General features: G+C 39.7%; 1 long non-coding RNA gene and 1 pseudogene across 2 annotated transcripts in view; one reads left to right on the top strand and one right to left on the bottom strand.

Annotated features, from left to right (window-relative positions):
• LOC132688569 (uncharacterized) overlaps positions 1-22619 on the top strand; it is a 66358-nt gene that overhangs the window by 20584 nt on the left and 23155 nt on the right. The gene's annotated exons all lie outside the window — the stretch shown is intronic.
• Positions 1-22619, bottom strand: part of LOC132688556 (glyceraldehyde-3-phosphate dehydrogenase-like) — a 138860-nt pseudogene that overhangs the window by 15955 nt on the left and 100286 nt on the right. The gene's annotated exons all lie outside the window — the stretch shown is intronic.

Genomic DNA, 22619 nt, shown 5'->3' on the forward strand with positions numbered 1-22619 from the left:
CCGCGAGATCATGACCTGAGCCAAAGTTGGATGTTTAACCAACTGAGCCACCCAGGTGCCCCTAATTTTATAATTGAAGTGTAATTGATATTATGTTAGTTTCTGGTGTATAACATAGTGATTTGACAAATTCTATATATTACACAATGCTCTACCATGGCAAGTGTAGTTACATCTATCACCGTACATAGCTACTACAATATTATTGATTATATTCCATATGCTGTGATTTTCATCCCTATGACTTATTTATTTCATACCTGGAAGTTTGTACCTCGTAATCCCCTTCACCTATTACATCCACCACTCTCCCCTCTAGCAACCACAAGACACAACTTCTTAAAATAAATTTCTCCACACAAATTATAGACAGGACCCGTTGCACAGAGCATTGTATCCATGCATGGGAGATACAATTGCTGTTAACTCAGTTTTGCTTCACAAACATATTACATGAAGTACACACAACATAGAGCTGACAGTTCCATCTATAGAACTGAGATACAGTTACCCATAACTCCCAATTATTCTTCACTCCTGTAAGAAGTACATGAGCTACAAAACTGAATAAGATACAGAGAAGGAATACTTTATTCTCCGAGAATATTTCAGTGCATGCTGCACAGTTTTATGTTCCTTCTTTGTGCCAGATACAAATACTGGAAAGTAAGCCCTCATCTCCAAGTAGAGTACCTGAAGTGTCCTTAACCAGGGGAGGAACTTGGAAAAACTACAAAAGGACTCGGCCAAGAGAGCTTGGGGAAGAATTCTCATGTGGTAAATATTATGTTGAAATTAAATTAAGTGGAGATGGAAGACTTCAGAGAATCAGACAGCAGATGTCAATTATTGATGAGTGGTTTGATATTAAAAATGAGGATCTCCAGGGCACCTGGGTGGCTCAGTCGGTTAAGCATGCAACTCTTGATTTCAGCTCAGGTCATGATCTTATGGTTGGTGAGTTCAGACCCACATCAGGCTTTGCACTGACAGTGTGGAGCCTGCTTGGGTTTCTCTCTCTCTCTCTCTCTCTCTCTCTCTCTCTCTCTCTCCCCCTCTCTCCCCCCTTCTCTCTCTGCCCCTCCCCTCCTCAAAAATAAATAAATAAATAAATAACAAGCTTTTTTAAATGTTAAAAAAAATAAAAATGAGGATCTCCAAGTAAAACTTCAATTAAGTTGGACATGTGTTTGATTTCAGAGCTGTAGAGCTCAATGGTCTTAACCAGGTTAGATGGTCAAGTCTCATGATGTCAGGACTCAAAGTAATGTTTGGGTGCCCAGAAACTGAAAAGTACAAATACTAAAGGTTACCCCATTAGACCACTAGGTAGATAATTCACCCTTGCTGAAAGGACTCCTTCATTTTTTTCAGCTAATTACAGGTGCTTAGAAATTACTTAAGCCAGGGACTTTGCTAGCTGTTGGAGATACAAAAGTGAGCAAAAATTGAGCTGGGCCTCATGGAGTTTGTAATTACAATTATAACTTTAACACAGGCCATTAAGAAAAACTCAGCTGAGTGCTGAAAGTATGTACCTGGAGGATAGACATGGGAAGTGAGGCTTAGGCTGAGATGTGTAGGCTGGGGTGGGGGGTGGGGGGGAAGAGTAAGCAGAAGAGTGAGCACTCAAGAATTTATTGGTTGTTAAGGATTTTGGTCTTTTTTCTAAGACCAGTTGGAAAATCATTGCAAGTGTGTTTGTTCGTTTGTTAAGTAAACTCTACTCCCAACTTGGAGCTCAAAGTCACAACTCTGAGATCTAGAGTTGCAGGCTCTAATGGCTAGGCCAGCCAGGTGCCCCCTATTGTAATTTTTTAAGTAGGAGACTTGAATTTTGGAAAAAAAAAAAATCACTCGATGTTGATGGAGAGAATATTGTAGATGGATAGGAGAGCGTTCAGGGGTGCCTGGGTGGCTCAGTTGGTTAAGCGGCCGACTTCGGCTCAGGTCATAATCTCACAGTCCGTGAGTTCGAGCCCCGCGTCGGGCTCTGTGCTAACAGCTCAGAGCCTGGAGCCTGTTTCAGATTCTGTGTGTCTCTCTCTCTGACCCTCCCCCGTTCGTGCTCTGTCTCTCTCTGTCTCAAAAATAAACAAAAAAACGTTAAAAAAAAAAAAAAGAGAGAGAGCGTTCAGAAACACCATTTAGGAAGCTGTGGTAGCAATTCCAGGCAAGAGACAATAGCTTTGACTAGGGATGTACTTCACTTCCTCCCCTGAATGGCTTAAAAAACATTTTTTTTTTTTAGTGTTTATTACTTTTGAGAGAGAGAGAGGCAGAGTGAGCAGGGGAGGGGCAGAGAGAGAGAGGGAGACACAGAATCCAAAGCAAATTCCAGGCCCTGAGCTGTCAGCACAGAGCCCGATGTGGGGCCCAAACTCATGAACCCTGAGATCATGACCTGAGCCTCAGCCGCATGCTTAACCGATTGAGCCACCCAGGCGCCCCAATGAATGGCTTTTTAAAGTGAACTTTTATGGGGGCCCCTGAGTGGCTCAGTCAGTTGAGCGGCCGACTTCAGCTCAGGTCATGATCTCACAGCTCATGAGTTCAAACCCTGTGTCCAGCCCTGTGCTGACAGCTTAGACACTGAAGCCTGCTTCAGATTTTGTGTCTCCCTTTCTCCCTGCCCCTACCCCACTTGTGCTGTCTCTCTCTCTCTCTCTCTCTCTCAAAAATAAACACTAAAAAAAATTATGAAGTGAATTTTATAAGCCTTTCTCCCTCTGTCTCCATCTCCTTTCTTCCCCCCCCCCCCCCATCTCTTTTTAAAAGCCTTGTTTATAAGGACATCCAGCCCTTACAACTGTGAGGTCACAACCCCTAAAATGCACATATCTAAATGTTTTTCAATGTCTTTGCCTCCATTTTCACTGATTCCAACAGATGATCTCCACAAGCTTCCAGGCACTCACTGAGGTCATTTCAGGCTAATATGTGTCCTTTGAATGTTATTTTGTTCTAAATAAAATAATTGAGAAAATGTACCATAAGAGTTTTTGTAAATGAAATGGAAGGTGATCTCTCCTTTTTGAGAGATGCTTTTTAAAAATCTTGCCTTATATGCCATCACATACACCACCTGCTTATTATGGGTACTGTAAGAACTAGGGATGCAATGGTGAAAAGTACGTAGTCCCTGCTGTCACAGAGCTTATATACTAGAAGGGGAGGCAACTAGAATAAAACATAAGAAGTACAGGGGAGTGAAGAGACATGATTAAATGCAGTGTATTATCCTAGACTGGATCCTGAAACAGAAAAAGGACATTAGTGGAGAAATTAGTGAAATCCAAATAAAGAGTATAGTATAGGTAATAGCAGCATATCTATGTTCAGTTTTAGTTTTGACAAATGTGCCACAGTTATGAACATGTTAATATTAGGGGAAGTTGGGTAAAGGATATATGGGAATTCTGTACTATCTTTGCAACTCTTCTGAAAATATAAAATTATCCCAAAATAAAAATTTTACTAAAAATAAGGAGGAGGAGGAGAAAAAGAAGAAGAGCAGAGTGATTTGGGAGCACCCAACCTAATTTGACGGTCAAGGAAAGCTCTCAAAGAAAGGAATATTTAAGCTGAGAGCTGAAGGACAAGTAGAAGTTAACCAAACAGGGATATAGGCATATATCCACAACAGTATGTATGTAGAATGTTTAAAGGTCCAGAAACAAGAGAAAGCATGACAACTTCTGGAAACTGAATACAATTCAGTATGGCTGGAAATTAGAATAGAATGGGGTGGGTGAGAAGGAAGGGAATAGATAAGATAAAGCTAGACTGGTGGACACAAAGGGCCTTAAAAACCATGTGTGGGGGGCGCCTGGGTGTCTCAGTCGGTTAAGCGGCTGGCTTTGGCTCAGGTCATGATCTCAGGGTTCATGAGTTTGAGCCCCACATTGGGCTCTGTTCTGACAACTCGGAGCCTGGAACCTGCTTTGGATTCTGTGTCTCCCTCTCTCTCTGCCCCTCCCCCACTTGTGCTCTCTCTCCAAAATAAATAAACATTAAAAAAAAATTTAAAAAAACATGTTGAGAAGTTTGCATCTTAGGCAATTCCAAGAAGAAATAAAAACTACTAGTAAACATATATTTTAAAAGCTTCCTTTATTGGTAGTCAAAGAAATGCAAATTAACTGGATAATATTTTAATGTATTCAGTTACCAAATACTTTTTAATTAGAATATTCTCTGCTGCTAAGGGTATGAAGAAGGAGTTTCTTATACTCTGCTGGTAATAGTAATCTTTCTGGAAAGCTTTTTGGCAATTTAAATACAAGGTTCCAGCAGTATTCAAATACCTTTATCCCTTCAGTTTTATTTCTGGGATGTTATGTTAAGGAAATAATTAGAAATAGATCTTTAAAATAATATAAAAAGACATCCTCATCATAACAGTATAAAACTTTATACAATCTAGGTGCCAAAACAGAAACATAGGGGCACCTAGGTGGCTCAGTCGGTTAAGTGTCCGACTTCAGCTCAGGTCATGATCTCACAGCTTGTGAGTTCAAGCCCCATGACAGCTCAGAGCCTGGAGCCTGCCTCAGATTCTGTGTCTTCATCTCTCTCTGCCCCTCCCCTGCTCGTGCTCTGTCTCTCTGGCTCTCAAAAATAAATAAATATAAAAAAAATAGAAACATAATTAAATACATGATTGTTTCCATATGATGAAATATTATGCGAGTATTTAAAATAACATTTAAGAAGAATTTTGGAGCTTTAATGACATAGATTATAAACATATATGCATATAATTCATAGACGTGTATATAAGAATGTCTGTAAACAGAACTGGCTACACAATTTGCAGGGTCCAGTGCAAAATGAAAATCCAGGACCTCTTGTCCAAAAATTGTTAATAATTTCAGGGTGCCTGGGTGGCTCAGTCAGTTGAGTGTCTGACTGTTGATTTTGGCTCGGGACCTTGTTCTGTTTGTGTGGCTTGTCATGCATTTCTGCCAGAGTTGCACATACACACTCATGGAAGGCTTAGTTGGCTTCTGCTCCGTATCTGGCCTCAGGATCAGAATTGGCTCTTCTGTTCCTGACACCAAGAGGAATTAACTTGCCTCCTTAAACCAAACCAGGCTGGCCCGCTGGAATGGATCAGGGAGGGAAGAGAAATATGCAGACACCCAGGATCCTAAGATTGTGAGATGTGATAAGAGAAACAGAGAAAAACACCCAGATTCTCAGGATGGCACTTAGGCAAACTTAATGACTAACCACAGATCACACACAAGGTAATGTTGCCCTGTCAGGAATAGTTAGTTAGAAGCCTCACCTGAGGGGAGGATGCTCTGCCCAGGACCCTCAATTGGGACTCCAACTGGGCTGTTATCTGCAGGGCTTCCCCAGCCAGAAGGTTGGATGTTGTGAGTCCCTGATTTAATGTTTATTTATTTTTGAGAGAGAGAGAGAGAGAGAGAGAGAGACAGAGTACAAGCAGGGGAGGGACAGAGAGAGAGGAAGACACAGAATCTGAAGCAGGCTCCAGGCTCTGGACTGTCAACACAGAGCCTGATGTGGGGCTTGAACCCACGAACTGTGAGATCATGACCTGAGCCGAAGTTGGACACCCAGCCGACTGAGCCACCCAGGTGCCCCTGAGTCCCTGATTTAATGTACTAGCCCTTTTTTGTTCTTCTCTGTACTTCTCCTCTTTATGTTTACTATAATTGTTTAGTTCCATATATTCCCTTTCCCTTATAATTAATAAAACTTTCCTCCACGAAACAGAAAGTGCAGCTATAGTGAATTACTATTATTTAGAAAAGACCTGATCTCACATTCCTGAAATCGAGCCCCATGTGGGGTTCTGCACTGACAGCATGGCGTCCTCTTGGGGTTCTCTTTGTCCCTCTTTCTCTCTGCCCCTCCCCCTTCTTGAAATAAATAAACACTAAAAAAATTATTAATAATTCCAAGATAGCAGTAGTAAAGCCTTAAACCAAAGGTAAGGCGCTTCTGAATGAGTCCTGCACAGGTCCCATGCCCTTGAAACTGGCCATCCTTATAGAAAAAATACTGAAAGAAAATATCCCAAAATGTTAGTAGTGATTATCTTCAGGTTTTGGCATTATTGATGATATTTTTTTACTGATGATTTTTATTTCATTTCTTTTAAAAATTTCCACAGCAAACATATCTTGCTTTCTTTAAATCTTCAAATGGATCTATTTCATGAAGAAGAAAAAATATTCTATAAGAAGGAACTAGGATACAGGCTTTTAAAGGTGAGCAAATGAATTAGTATAAATGAAAACGCACTTAAACAACTATTTGCTTATAAAACAATTATATTGCTGATTCAGTTATCTGTTGCTGCATAAGATTACCCCAAAACATAAAGACTTAAGCAAAATAACAAATTTTTGTTCTGACTTATTCTGCAATTAGAGCTGGGCACAGATGGCTGTTCTGTTCCCTGTGGTGTCTGATAGGGCTGCAATGTTAAAATGGCTTCTTCCTTCATGTGTGGAGCCTCACCTGAGATGGCTGAGACATCTGGGGGCTAACTGAGCATCCTTGTTTTTCCCCGTGGATGCTGCAACAGAGTTGCTGGACTTCTATACATAGTGGTTCAGAGCTCCAATCTTCTGTTTGTACCACGTTGGTCAATCTAAACCACATGGCCAAGCTGAGCTGATGTGACAGTACATGACACAAGATGACACAAGACTATACCAAAATATACAGTTTATGAGGGCCACTAATGTAACAGTCTGCCACAATTGCCTAGCTGTGGAGTTAAAGTTGGATTTATGGTAACAATAATGTATATTAATGATAGTATACAAAAATAGTCATAAATTGAGTTTTATTTCATATATGTATACTTTCAAGAGCTTCCAACATTTTATATAGTGCTTCACTTGAGATATACAATGTATTTTGAATGTATTGACTTGTTCCTTATTCATTCATTCATTCATATTTTCTAAGCAAAGGGGATTCAGAGTACACTTATTGTGATGAGCACTGAGTAATGTATAAAATTGTTGAATCACCATATTGTACACCTGAAATGAATATAGCATTGTATGTTAATTATGCTAGAATTAAAATTGTTTTAAATTATGCAGTTGTCTAATAGTAACTTAAAAAAAGTTTTTTAAACTGAGTATAACTGACATGCAATATTACATTAATTTCAGGTGTACAACATGGTGATTCAACTTCTTTATACATTATGCTATAGTCACCACAAACATATATTGCTTTTATAACCAGTGAGAAAGCAGTACGATTCTTTAACATGCTCTCCCCGCCCCCCTCCAAAACACCTGAAAGCAGATGGATCTACAGTGAATTGCATTCTATTTTGCTTTTAGGCTCTTTTAAAGATCCATTTGGGACCACTGAGAATAACAGATACTTTTTTTTTTTAAGTTTCTACACTACATTTTTAAGTCACTGTAGAGAACAGAGCAGGATATAAAAATGAAATCAGTTGCTAAGTCAAAACCGCAAGCCAAGCTGAATCACAAATAACACATTTCCATCTATTTTTGTCCCATATAGAATGAGCCATTTGGTTGGACATTGAACATTTGCGTATATGGTGCAATGCTGAAAATTTCTTCAGTGTCCTTAGACCCACATTCATATAACAGCCCCCAGTGACAAAGGAAGGAAGACCTGCCGGAAGACTATTGCATCTTGAGCACTTACTCATTCAAAGCAAGATTAAGCAGTACATTTTTTTTGTAATCAAAAGGGGCTGCATATGATAGAGAATAAAAGACACCTTAAGTGAGAGAGCATGAGTGGGTTAAAAGTCACACAGAGAGCATTCACGATGCAGTCTTTTAGAACTTATACAGAGAAGGCTTAACAAGTTGAGCTGTTAGTGACAAAACTACCATTCTGGCACTAATGAAGTATACAAGCCAAGGCAAATCACTTCATTATTTTAGTGCCCCAACAGACACTCTGTCTAGGTACAAAGGATTGTCCTTGCAGCCTTCAAATTTTGGTATATTCTGTGCTGTACCACACACTCAAATAATTTCCCCCCTTGTGCAATTTCAAACAGAAGGAATATGAAGAAAAGAAAATGATTGTATCCCTTTTCCTCTCTCATCTTCTATTAATGGTGTATCATGAGAAAAGCCTTTCTTCAGAGTACCAGCTAAGGAGGTGGGGATCTAAACTGAAGAAGCCGGAAGAAGACCATGTGTCCCACTTTAGGAAGGGAACGAGACCTAAAGAGGAAGATCTTGGGGAAGAAAGAGGAAAAGGAGAAGTGAGAGTATCAAAGACAGGGAGGGAAGTTGAATAGATTTGAGACAGAGAAAAGAGAAACATGTAATGCCAATGTTTGAGTATCTTCAGTGAGAGAAAAATGTTCAAGAAAATATTTACAAGATGCTGCTGGGGCACCTGAGTGGCTCACTTGGTTAAGTGTGCAACTTCGGCTGAGGTCATGATCTCACACTCTGTGAGTTCAAAACCCGTTTTGGGCTCTGTGCTAACAGCTCAGAGCCTGGAGCCTGCTTTGGATTCTGTGTCTCCCTCTCTCTCTACCCCTCCCCTGCTGGTGCTCTGTCTCTGTCTCTCTCTTTAAAAAATAAACATTAAAAAAATTTTTTTAAAGATGCTGCTAGTGGTGTATTATGACCACTTCTCTGTTTCCCTTGAAAGCTTCAGTAAAAAATAATTACTCACCAATATTTTTGCAGTAAGATTTCTGTTGATTGGGTGAGATGACATTTGACAATGGCCTCTGTGGGGAGTCAAAGAGGGCCAAGGAATGTCAGGTATGTTCATGTTACAGGCTAAAGAGAGCAAAGGGGAATCCTTTCTTTCATGTTTATTTTATTCAAGTGTAGGGGACGAGAAAGTTTTCCTTGACCCTCTTAGGGTCCCCGGCTGCATCTGCAATTTAAACTGGCAAAGAGACAGAGTAACAGGAGAAAAGCATACAAAAATCACTTAATGTAAGTTTTGCGTGATATGGGAGCCTTCATATAAAAATGAAGACCCAAAGAAATAGTTAGACCTGAGTACATTTATGCTAGGCTTGATGAAGAGTGGTTATTCCTTTTTGTTGTGAAAAAAGGGGCTGAGATGGAGATCACAGTGCCAATCCTAGTTTATTTTTTTTTTTTCAACGTTTTTTATTTATTTTTGGGACAGAGAGAGACAGAGCATGAACGGGGGAGGGGCAGAGAGAGAGGGAGACACAGAATCGGAAACAGGCTCCAGGCTCCGAGCCATCAGCCCAGAGCCTGACGCGGGGCTCGAACTCACGGACCGCGAGATCGTGACCTGGCTGAAGTCGGACGCTTAACCGACTGCGCCACCCAGGCGCCCCATCAATCCTAGTTTAAATAGAACTGCCAGGGAAGACTTCTCTGAGGAGTTAATATTTAAGTTGAGGAAGTCACATTTGAGGTCTAAGGAAGACAAAACGCTAGTCAAGTGAGATGACAGGGAAAAGCATTCCATCGAGGGGAAGAGCTTATATGATGGGCTTGAGAAAGGAAAGTGGCTTTTTTGAAGATGGCATTACAGTAATACCTACTTGTCTGTGGGGATACATTCCAAGACTCCCAATGGATGCCTGAAACCACAGATAGTACTGAACCCTACATATACTGTATTTTTTCTTGTATATACATACATATGATAAAGTTTAATTTATAAATGAGGCACAGTAAAAGATTAACAACAATAACTAATAATAAAATAGAACAATTATAACAATGTACTGTAATAAAAGTTATGTGAATGTGCTCTCTCCCAAAGTATCTTTTTTTTTTTTTAGAGTGAGAGAGGTGCGAGCCAGGGAGGACAGAGGGAGAGAGAGCAAGAATCTCAAGCAGGCTTGAGCCCAATGCACGGCTCAATCCCACGACCCTAGGATCATGACCTGAGCCGAAATCAAGAGTCAGCCACTCAACTGACTGAAGTATCAGGTGCCCCTCAAAATATCTTATTGTACTATACTCACCCTTCTTCTCATGATAATGTGAGATGATAACATGCTTACGTGATGAGATCAAGTGAAGTGAATGATGTAGGCACTATGATGTAATGTTACACTACTATGGACCTTCTGGTTTTCTGTCAGAAGGAGGATCATCCGTTTCTGAGCCTCAAGTTAACCGTGGGTAACTGGAACTGTGGAAAGCAAAACTGCGGATAAGAGGGGACTATTGCACCTGAGAAGTGGGCCATAAGAGGTTGGAGTTCAATTCAGAAAGTTGACAGATGGGCTCTGATTGGTCCATTCTGAGCCATAAACCAACCTCTGTCAGTAAGGTACTGTGAATAATATGGGAGAAACTAGGGTGAGGTGCTAAGAAGACAGGAAGGGAGATAAGAACCCAGGAAGCAGGGTGACTCTCCTTCACATTCCATAGAAGAAGGACTTGTAGAAATTGATTTCCTGAGGGTTCTGTGAGGGTACCATCTTTTTCTATACCATCAAGTAAGAGTGACTTGTGATTAGTGACGTCAGGACAAACCATTTGAAACAGGAGCAGTGGACTGAAAAAAGGGGTCTAGAGTCTTATACCATCAACTATGGGTGATATGCTCTGCTGACGACAGGGTTTATGAGACAGGCCATGACCCTATGCACTGCTGACTGAGGAAGTATCCTTCGTGCAGATCCCCACTGTCTCTAGAATGGAGTTGGAAGACCTACCTAAGAGGAGACCTGGGAAAGAGACCTTAATTTAGCCTCAGGCTAAAGCCACTTTACCTCCACACAGTTTACAAGGAAATCCTCCCTAAATCTGTTTTCAAATGGATTGGAACTTGAAGGGGAAGATGGGGGAGAGATCAGCCCCCAGATCTCCAGCAGGTGGATCTTGGTTAGATATGTAAATATCTTGAAATAGAGTTCTATTAGTTCAGACTATTAATTATAAAGACAAAATTCAACTCAAACCAGCTTGAACAAAAAAAAAAAAAAAGGTTTATTGGCTCACATACTGGAAAGAACAGAAGTATGTGTGAAATCAAAAGTTTCTGCCTCGTACATCTCATCTCTATTTGGCTTGGCTTCATTCTCTCACTTCATATCCTCACTCTTGGTGCTTTTCACCCTTCTCCATGTGGTAGGGAATAGCCCAGTAGCTCAAGCCTATGTCACAGCATATCTACCCCACTTTTCTCTCCAAACTTGTACACATCAAATTCTAAGGAAGATCTCTGGTTGGCCATCCTTGGTCAGTCCTAAATCTGAACCAATCACTCTGGAGGGACTCTAATTGGCCAGATCCTAGTCATAGGACCACCCATGAGGCCAAGGCTATCAGAGTATTGTGACTCAAAGTCCTATGAACTAGCAAGGGTTACTTGTCCAACACCAAGAAAGACAAAAATGACAAAATTCAGAACAGTAAGGAAAGTTAAGGATGAAGTATTTTTATGTGAGCAGCAACAAAAGAAGTGTAAAAATTACTCCAATCCAGGGGCGCCCGGGTGGCTCAGTCGGTTGAGTGTCCGACTTCGGCTCAGGTCACAATCTCGCGGTCCGTGAGTTCGAGCCCCGCGTCAGGCTCTGGGCTGATGGCTCAGAGCCTGGAGCCTGCTTCCGATTCTGTGTCTCCCTCTCTCTCTGCCCCTCCCCCGTTCATGCTCTGTCTCTCTCTGTCTCAAAAATAAATAAATGTTAAAAAAAAAATTACTCCAATCCAGAATGGCCTTCCTCTACCAGCATTCAGTTAAATTGCTCTTCTCAAACAGTAACTTTCTCATGAAATAAAACTCAGGATATTGAGAAAATGCAGCAGGACAGGAAATAATCTTATTCTCCTCAGAAGTGTAAAGAAGGGAAAGAACTGGATGTAGGTTCCCACCGACAAGGCATTGAAAAGGACAGATAAAGCTCTGGATCTTGGGACTAAGTTTACCTCCAGAAGGTAGAGTAAAAGACCGCAAGCTACAATCCAAGAAAGCGTGGGCCCAACACAAAGAAGTTGGAAGGTCTCAGATGGTAGATGTTGAATGTTTCTCCAGGTAGATTTCCAAATAGTGAGAGTCACCTATCTGCGAGGTATTTAGGCTGAGATTATAATGCCTACCTTCAGTCCTTGGTCTGATAAGAACAGGGACTGATAAGAACAAGGCAGTGCCTTCAGGTCTAGAGAGAGTATGGTTCTCAGCAAATTTCTAAGTCAGGGATTCAGGCACAGGGAACAGATAAAGGTGTAATTACAAGAATTGATTACCAGAAAGTCTGGTCTTGGAGACAATTCAGAAACCCGTTGTTGGAGCATGAGGTTAGAGCTGGTCTAAATAGTGTTTGTAACTTCTTGTGCCAAGTTCCTGGGTGATAAGCAGGAGTACATTTCAGAAGCTGAGATTTATTTTAGGGGCCAGGTTTATTTAGGGAGAGGGAAGATTAGAAGTGGGAAGTCAGGCAGGTTCTGACAGGTACAAGGAAAGATTATTTACTATGCAAGTTTAATTGAACGTGTTTTGATCAGATCAAGTTCCAGAGCTGTATCAAAATATTACAAGGAAGATATTTTTTTAAAAGAGGTATGGTCCACATCTGATTTGAAGCACCCAGAGCTATGGGAATATCATGATCAATAAATATTAGGTACAATGTTGGGGCACATTTGGATAAGAATAATTTGAGATCTTATATTCATCTCTAAGATGTGCCTCTCTGTGTGAAGATGTATGAATAAAAATGTGTCTTCAGTTTTACTTACAAGTTAAAAATACAAACATACCTCCAGTAATGTAGATAATGCTGTGGGTTGAATTTTTTTCCTTATTAAATTCTAGTTAAGCCATCCATCACTTCAAGAGACAATTTTCTCAAGTGTGCTTTTCTTAAAACCATTGAATTTTACTTATTCTCCTAGATCATGAAGAGTTTTGACTCCTAGGGGAAAATCTCATGCACGTGCCCATCTGTTCCTTTTTTTGGTGGGGGGAAGAGTTTTCTTCCGTCCTTTCTATTTGAAAATTATTGCTTTCCCATTCCATGGGATTCTGGTGGGTCTGTCAGTTACATGGGCTTATGACCTAGGCTGCCCAATCAGAGTACTTAATTCCCCTAGACACACAATTGGTCCAGGATGGAGCAAGTGACATAATCTAAGTTCTTTCCAAAGATTGATGTAAATCTGGAGGCAGCAAGAGTCCCCCTCTTTTCTTTGGAATTGCTCACTGTGAAAATACAGTAAACCTGGGCTATTTGCTGGATTATCTTTGCTCCTATATGAAGAAAGCCTGCCTGAAAATGAAGCCACACAGAGAAAAACAGAGAGACAGAGAGAAAAATGTAGGAGAGATCTAATGACATAATTTGCACTCTAGAACCAGTTATGCTCAAAGCAGGCCCTATTCATTGGTCTTCCCATTTCTGGGAACCTATACAATTCTCTTTGTTGCTTAAATTAGACAGTGGAGTTTCTGTCACTTCCCATTGAAAGACTCCAGACATTTAAAAATCAACGATCCAACCACACAGAGTCTCATGGTACTCTTGCTAGCCCTGGTCACCACATGAATACTGACCAGAGGTAAGCTTTACTCATTTTTACTCTATTGGAGGAATATTTGAGAACCAATTTTGTGTTGTGTAATTTTCACTTTTTGCCTCCATTGTCTACTTATTGGAATTGCATGCAATGAGGGCATATAAAATAGATTGAAAAATTAATGGGCTTAGTTTTAATTTAGCACAAGGGAATTCATATCAAGCCACAAAACTTTAGACATGAACTTGCTTTTCTGATCATCTTTTAAGTTTATTTATTTATTTTGAGAGAGAGAGAGAGAAAGAGAGAGAGAGAGCACACACAGTAGGGGCAGAGAGAGAAGGAGTGAGAGAGAATCCCAAGCAGGTTCCACACTATCATCACAGAGCCTGATGCAGGGCTCAAACTCACGAACCGCAAGATCATGACCTGAGCTGAAACCAAGAGTCAGAAGCTTAACTGACTGAGCCACTCAGGCGCCCCATTTTCTGATCATCTTGATGACAATGTTTTGAAAGAATTTAGTTCATGTACATGCTTGCAAGTAAGGACTAATCTTGCATGATGTTAAAGTAGATTACTTTGGGAATCAGTGAAGTTTCTTTGTATCATCAGGCATTTGAAAGAATGTATAAAAATCACCTGACAAGGGGTGCCTGGGTGGTTCAGTCAGTTAAATGTTTAAGCGTCCCACCTTAGCTCAGGTTATGATCTTGCAGTTTGCGAGTTTGAGCCCCACATTGGGCTCTGTGCTGACAGCCCAGAGACTGGAGTCTGCTTCAGATTTGTCTCCTCTCTGTCTGCCCCTCCCCTACTCACACTTTGTCTGTCTCTGAAAAGTGAATAAACCTTAAAAAAAATTTTTTTTTAAATAAAACTTCATTAATTACACAAAATAAGATGAAGCAGTTTTATCTATACAGATTTCAAGATTATCTTTTCAGCGTGAATGAAGACTTATTACAAGGTTTCCTTCTAGAAACTAACCTATTAATATATTCATAGCATTGTCTCTCAAAAAGTAGTTAAAATAAGAAAAGCTATTTTACTAGATAGAATATATATTAAAATGAGGGGCTGTTGCAGAACCCAAAGTGCATATTTTCATAAATATAGATTTATTCAGGAACTTTCTCTCTGGAGATTTTTAAATTAAATGAACATCTTACTTAATATGTGGAGAATTAAATTTTGATGGTGGAGTAAAATTATTACTGTATATTGCATTTATAGTTGGAATAATTTTAATAGACTAGAAATCTAGATGATGATAATAAAAGAAGGTAAGTTTCACTGGGTGCTTTGTATATGGCAGATACCTTCTAAACACTTTGTTTCTCTCATTTAATCTTCACAGCAACCCTATGAGGTAGGTACTATTATTATCCCCATTGGTTTTTTTTTTTTTTCCTTTTTCATTACCATTTATTTATTTACTTTTGAGAGAAAAAGTGTGTACAACCTGAGAAGGGGCAGAGGGAGAGGGAGAGGATCCTAAGCTGGCACTCTGTGCCCAGCATGGAGTCCACCACAGGGCTCCGTCTCACCACCTTGAGATCATGGCCTGAGCTGAAATCCAGGGTTGGATGCTTAACCGACTGAGCCACCCAGGCACCCTGTCCTCATTATTAAGATAGGAAACTAGTAATTGGTGGAGATAGGATCAAATTCAGGCAGCTGAGCTCCAGAGTCAGCTCTCTCAATGACTAAGCACCTCCTCTAGGTACAGCCCTAGCACAACAGAGAGAATTTAAAGAAATAACAGACATTTCCCTAACTTCCAATGGTATCTATTTGCATTCTTTGGTTCAAGAAACAGAAACTAACCCTGGCAACTCAAGCAGAAGAGTGTTTATTGGAAGTTAACGTGACGAACTTACAGAACCCATAGAAAGGCTGGAAAAGCAGGCTTGGGTTCAAACTGGAAACAAGGCAGATCTAGAGGGTGAGAGGCACGAACTGCAGGGAAAGCTTGTGGCACAGGTGGTATGGTCAGGATCCCTCTCAACTGGGATACACAGACTCCAAATATTTGCAGTCATTTCCCATGGTTTAGGACAGGAATTACAGGAAGGGAGTGTTCAATTGGTTTAGGTTGGAATCGCTTGAATCAGGGAAGAGGGTGAGAGCATACTTACTGAGGAGATTATATTCTGTAGAGGAGAGGTTATTGCTATGAGAGCCAGATTTCTGGAGTTTAATATTAGCTTTACCACTTACTTAGTAACATTGGTAATTTATTAATCTGTCTGTGGCTCAGTTTGCATATTTTCTAAAAATAGGGATAAGAGGGGCACCTGGGTGGCTCAGTCAGTTAAGCATCTGACTTTTAATTTCAGCTCAAGACATGATCTCAGGGTCATGAGATGGAGCCCTGAGTCGAGATTTTCTCCCTCCATCTCCTGCTGTCTTTTCCCAGCTTGCATGCACATGTGCATATACTCTCTCAAAAAAAATTTTTTTTAATTAAAATAGGGATAAGGATAGTATTAATCTCTTAGCGTTGTTTACTGAATTAACAAGTTAATACTCATGAAGCTCTTTAAAAAAAATTTTTTTAAATGTTTGTTCATATTTGAGAGACACAGAGCGCGAGTAGGGGAGGAGCAAGAGAGAGACACCGAACCCGAAGCAGCTCCAGGCTCTGAGCTGTCAGCACAGAGCCCCACACAGTGCTGGAACTCACAAACCACGAGATCATGACCTGAACTGAAGTCAGATGCTTAACCGACCGAGCCACCCCAGGCGTCCCACTCATGAAACTCTTAAAAGAGAACATGGCACATAGATAACCTATGATAAATGTTTACTTTGATTATATACAACATTAAGTATAAATGGATATATTAATGGTCAATTAATTAATAAGAAAAGGCAAAACTGGTTTGTTTGTTTCTCTTCCTGTAGCTCTCAGAAACTTTTAGACTTTTTGTTCAGAATAAAGATATGCCTCAGAAATGCAACAATACAGAGGACACATTGATCTTATTAATATTTTCCACTTGTGTGCACAGGTTTTTATTTATGATAATTTCACTTTCTTTTAAAAAAACTTTTTTTAATGTTTGTTTATTTGAGAGAGAGAGAGTGTGTGAGCAGGCGAGGGGTAGAGAGAGAGGGAGACACAGAATCCGAAGCAGGCTCCAAGCTGTCATCACAGAACCCAATGTGGGGCTCAAACTCAAGAACGCTGAGATCATGACATGAGCCGAAGTCGGACACTTAACCGACTGAGCCACCCAGGCGCCCCGATAATTTCACTTTCTTTGAACTTGCAAAGATTTTCATATGGGTCCCCACACTGAGAGAAGTGGTAAGCTTCTTGGTATTAAAAAAATCTAATGCTAGTAGGAACATGAAGATATGAAAAATTGAACTGTCTCTGGGGGTCATATTGTATGGGGTTCTGTGCTAAAAACTAAACTGGTTCCTATGCATTCCTTTGAGCTAGTCTGGGAAGTGTATTTTCTAGAACTAAAGCTCTGATAAGTTACAAGAGCTTCAACTTCGATTTATTTAGGGAGACATAAAAAAGGATACGCATGACTCTGAAATATTAAATGTAGCTGTAGGAGCTCTCAAAAATCTCATTGGTTGAAGTTAATTGAGTTCTCAATAAGTAAAATTTATTTATTAAAAATTTAGGAATTAATATATTTAGTAAAGGAAAACAGTTTATTATATAAAGGTCTCATTATATTGGATAAGATAGATCTTTTCATAATTAGCATCATTTCTTACATGCTAATGATAATGAGTAGTTTAGTGATCAAGAAAAATGAACACATTTGTTCCTCTAATCTATTTAAAATATTTTTAAATTTTATTTTATTTTATTTATGTTTTTTAAACATAATGTTTAAACATTATGTTTTTTTTAATGTTTATTTTTGAAGGAGAGAAAGAGAGAGAGAGAGACAGAACATGAGTGGGGGAGGGGCAGAGAGAGGGAGACACAGAATCCAAAGCAGGCTCCAGGCTCTGAGCTGTTAGCACAGAGCCCGACATACCTGACAAGGAGCTGGAACCCACAAGCCGCAAGATCATGACCTGAGCCGAAACCAAAAGTCAGATGTTCAGCCGACTGAGCCAGAGCCAACTCTGTCAGCACAGAGCCTGCTTTTGGTATTCTCTGTCTCCCTGTCTCTCTGCCCCTTCCCTTCTCTCTCTGTCTCTCACAAAATAAATACACATTTAAAAAAATAGGGAAGAATGGAATAAAAGAAGTGAAAATAGGTGTGTGAACCAAGAAAAGAAGTATATAAAGAGCAAAAAGTGAAGAGAAATGAAGAGATAGAAAACTGACAGAAAGATAAAGGGTATAGTACTTCATTTTGATGTGTAAGCCAAGGAGAAAATTATAGGGGTTTTGAAAGTTTCCCTACCAGTGGAGAAGTGGGCAAAAGAGTTCTATTACTTTAAAGGTACAGTTCTTTCCTTTATTATAAAAGTATTCCATGTTGGGGCACCTGGGTGGCTCAGTCAGTTAAGCGTCCAACTTCATCTCAGGTCATAATCTCACGGTTCACGAGTTCGAGTCCTGCATCAGGCTCTGTGCTGACAGCTTAGAGCCTGGAACCCACTTCAGATTCTGTGTCTCCCTCTCTCTCTGCCCCTCCCCTGCTCACTCCCTGTCTCTCAAAAATAAATGTTAAAAAAAATTTTGTTTCAAAATATTCCGTGTTCATTGCAAATTTTCAGAAAATACAGAAAACAAAATTTTTTCAGCTAAAACCCAGCCATTTCACAGGCATCAATTTGCATAGGAATGCTTTTAAGATTCAGGAGGATGTAGGCAATGAGAGCAGAGTGATCAAGATGGTCTGCCAGGCAAAAGCCACTGATAATACAACTATTGTCAAATAAACTTGGGTTTGTAAGCTTGCTGCAGCAAGGGAGAATGCACACTTGAACACCTGGGGGTGTCTAGGTTAAGAACCAGTGGGGAGGGTCTTGTTAGGATTTGGACTTACACTGATTGATTTGGGGAGAAGTGAGGGTTTGTTTTAGATTGTGTTCTGTCAAGACGCAGGGACAATTCCATGATTGGATATCTAAATTTTACCTAGAGGGCTGGAGTCACTCACATAGCTAGAACAGGGGAGTATTTGCTTATTTTCCTGGCTGCTTAATGTCCTCATTCTGCCCGTGTTCAGATATGATTACTGTCTTTTTCCTACCATAGTCACAGAAGTGACCTTGTCTAATTATTGTTACTCTGTTTATCTTCAGTGGGGGAACACCATAGCCAGCTATGTGCTGCCAGCTAAAAACTGTCAGGGACTTTTTTTTCACTTTCTCAATCAGTTATTAATCTTGGATTCAGACTTGTGCTCAAGTTTCCGCATGGGACTCTATGAAACCCAGGTGACAAAGTGTGACCAAAAGTATGGAAGAGGAATACCCCTGTTTCTGTATAGTTGCCATGCAGCACTTCGAGAGTTTTCCATTTTAGAAATGCTATGGGCCTGATGACTGCATCCTCTCCAGGGCTAGGGTCAAAGGTAAGAGGGAATTGCTGCCCTCCAGTGGCTTCCCGAGTAATTACACCAGTGACTGTACCCAAGCTCATAGGGAGACTTCCTGAGAACTTGTAAGAAGGAATACCTCAAGTGGGCCAGAGGAGAAGGAGGATATATATGCCTAGAAACAAGAGGCAGGAAAATTTCAGATATTACTGGTTTTCAAAAAAAAATTTTAATGTTTATTTATTTTTGAGAGAGAGAGAGAGAGAGAGAGAGAGAGACGGAGCATGAGCGGGAGAGGGGCAGAGAGAGGGAGACACAGAAACCGAAGCAGGCTCCAGGCTCTGAGCTGTCAGCATAGAGCCCGACAAGGGGCTCAAACTCACGAGCCACGAGATCATGACCTGAGCCGAAGTCGGATACTTAACCGACTGAGCCACCCAGGAGTCCCCAGATATTACTGTTAATGTGACCCTGTCAGTACTCTCAGCTTGGCAAAACCTGGAGAAATACTGGCGACATGGATTGTAGGTTTTCAATAAGAACATATTTTAATGTTTATTTATTTTTATTTATTTTGAGACAGGGAGAGAGAGAGAGAGAGAGCAGCGGTGGGGCAGAGAGAAAGGGAGACAGAATCCCAAGTAGGCTCCACACTGCCAGCGCAGAGCCCAATGTGGGGCTTAAACTCGTGAACCGTGAGATCACGACCTGAGCCAAGATGAAGAGGCAGACGGTTAACCAACTGAGCCACCCAGGCACCCCAGAACATATTTTATAAACACAGAAGGTGTATGTTTAAGATTAAGAATTTAAACATTTATGTTGGACTGAGAAAGGACCATGCAACCTAGAAATGCAGAATAATTAAAGGTGAGGGGTTAAAAAACATTTTAGTATCAAGAATTATATAATAAAGTTTATATAAATAAGGTTGAAATTTTACTAAAGGTGGGAAGGATATTGAGAAATTGGAATCCTTGCGCATTGCTGGCAGGAATGTAAGATGGTACAGCTCTATGGGAAATAGTATGGCAATTCCTCAAAACGTGAAACATAGAATTACCATATGTTACAGCAACTTCACATAGGTATATACACAAAAGAATCAAAAGTAGGGCCTGGAACAGATATTTGTACATCCACATTCACAAGAGGCATTTTTTCATAGTAGCCAAAACGTAGAAAAAACAATCAACAAGTAAGTGGATATGGTATGTCCATACAGTGGAATATTATTCAGCCTTAAAAAGGAAGGAAATTCTGACACATGCTACACAACATGGATGAAACTTGATGGCATTATGCTAATGCAATAAGCTAGACAGAAAGAAAATATTGTATGATTCTTTTTATAGGAGGTACCTAGAATAGGCAAATTCATAGACAGGAAGTATAAAATGGGTTACCAGGGACTAAGGAGGAGTGGTGAATGGAGAGTTATAATTTAATGGGTACAGAGTTTTGGTTTGGGATGATGAAAAAGCTCTGTAAATAGATAGTGGTAATGGTTACACAACACTGTGATGTATGTACTAACACTGATTTATACACTTAAAAATGGTTAAAATGGTAAATTTTATGTCACATATATTTTATCAGTATATAAAATTTATGGAAATAAAATGAATTCATTATTTTGTCTTTAAAGAAATATGAAATTTTCCATTTGTGTACTTTAAAAAAAACTGTTGGACTTTATTGACTGATTTTTATTACACAAAGAATATATTTTAAGAGTATTGGTATTATATACTTTAAAATAAGGTTATAAAAAAAATAAAATAAAATAAGGTTATAATTTCATGGCCTTAAGCATAAATTCTTTGGATATGTCCCATGACCAGATGACATTAAATTGAAAGCTCCAGGTTTCCTACCCATCTTTTATTTATTTATTTTTTGGTTTTTTTTGTTTGTTTGTTTTTTAAACGTTTATTTCTGAGACAGAGAGAGACAGAGCATGAATGGGGGAGGGTCAGAGAGAGGGAGACACAGAATCCGAAACAGGCTCCAGGTTCTGAGCTGTCAGCACAGAGCCCGACGCGGGGCTCAAACTCACAGACCGCGAGATCATGACCTGAGCCGAAGTCGGCCGCCCGACCGACTGAGCCACCCAGGCACCCCTCCCACCCATCTTTTAGAGAAATAGCATTTTAAGGATTTTCTGCTATGTTTTTATTTACCAGGTACTTCTTGGTATAGAGGGTAAACTTAAAGATACTGTAAATTAGCTGTTCCCAACTAAATTAATAGTTTGGCTTGATTCATGATTGCTATATTTAACTTTGATTACAATTAGAGAAAATAAAAGTGATTCTAAATAGAAGTCTACATAAAAGTATATTAAATATTGGTTCCCCAAGTAGCCCCAGAGAAAATAATATATCTTGCTGCTATTGGGATTTGCAGTTTTTTAAACATAAGGAAAAGAGTGTATTATAGCAAGAGGAACTGTGAAGCTGCCCAAAGACTTCAGATCAGGAGATCTGAGTTCAAATTTACTTGGCCTTGTGTGAGTCTAACTGTACCCAGCACGGTGCCTGGAAACACAGTAGGTGGGCAGTAAATATGTAATGAATAAGTGGATGATAGATAAATGAATGTCGCTTCCTCTCTCTGAATCTCAGTTTTCTCATCTGAAAAAGGAGGGAGTTGGAAAAGATGAGTAGGTCTCAGCTCTGGTTGTACATTAGAATCACCTGCAGAGCTTTTAAAACTCCTGATACTGGCAGCCTTAAAGAGGAATGAATTCTAACAGGTGCTACAACACAGATGCACCTTGAAGGCAATTACGCTACGTGAGCTAAGCCAGTCACAAAAACAAAACAAAACAAAACAAAACAAAAATTGTATGATTCCATTTACATGAAGTACCTAACATAGTCAAATTGATCAAGACAGAAAGTAGGATGGTGGTTAAAGAGGAGAAAGAGGGAACAGGAAGTTATTTTTTAATAGGTATAGTTTCTGTTTGGGAAGATGAAAAATTTCTGGAGGTCGATTGTGATGATGGCTGCATGACGTTATGAGTGTACTTAATACTACTGAACTATACACTTTCAAATGGTTAAGAGGGTGAATTTTATGTTTTGTATATTTTAATACACATACACACAAATACTGATGTTGGGCCCCTTGCCAGATGAATTGAGTCAGACTGGGTGGGGTCTGGGGGCAAAGGAATGGGGCTTGAGTAAGGGCTTTTTATTAAAAAGCTTCTCAGGTAATTCTAATGCAAGTCAAGAACTCCTCACCCAGATGATGTTTGAGATTGTGTTTTACTTCAACCACCCATAATTCTAAGTAAGATGACCCAACAAGAGAAAATGAAGACTTCTAGCTAACATTCTTCTCCAATTTCACAAACATAAATAACTGCTTCCTTGGATAAATTGCCTGAATCCAAATTGCTAATGGAGTTACACTAAATCTTTTCTAAATTATTTTTTCTCTGTTTAATAGTTTTACTTCTTTTCCTTCTTTTCATAAAACTTCACTGGGCAGATGTACAATTCTCCACTCAATGAAAATTTGTATAAATAACAATAGATTCTAATATAAATTGTTCTTATAAAGAACACATATGTCCACATTGAGCAAGATATTGCTTTTTCAAAGCCAATTTTTTCTAAAACCTGACATTTTCTGTTTTAGCTGTCACAAATATCCAAATAAGTTTTTAATC

This window comes from Panthera onca, chromosome E1 (assembly GCF_046562875.1).
Source record: "Panthera onca isolate mPanOnc1 chromosome E1, mPanOnc1 haplotype 2, whole genome shotgun sequence".
NCBI lineage: Eukaryota > Metazoa > Chordata > Mammalia > Carnivora > Felidae > Panthera > Panthera onca.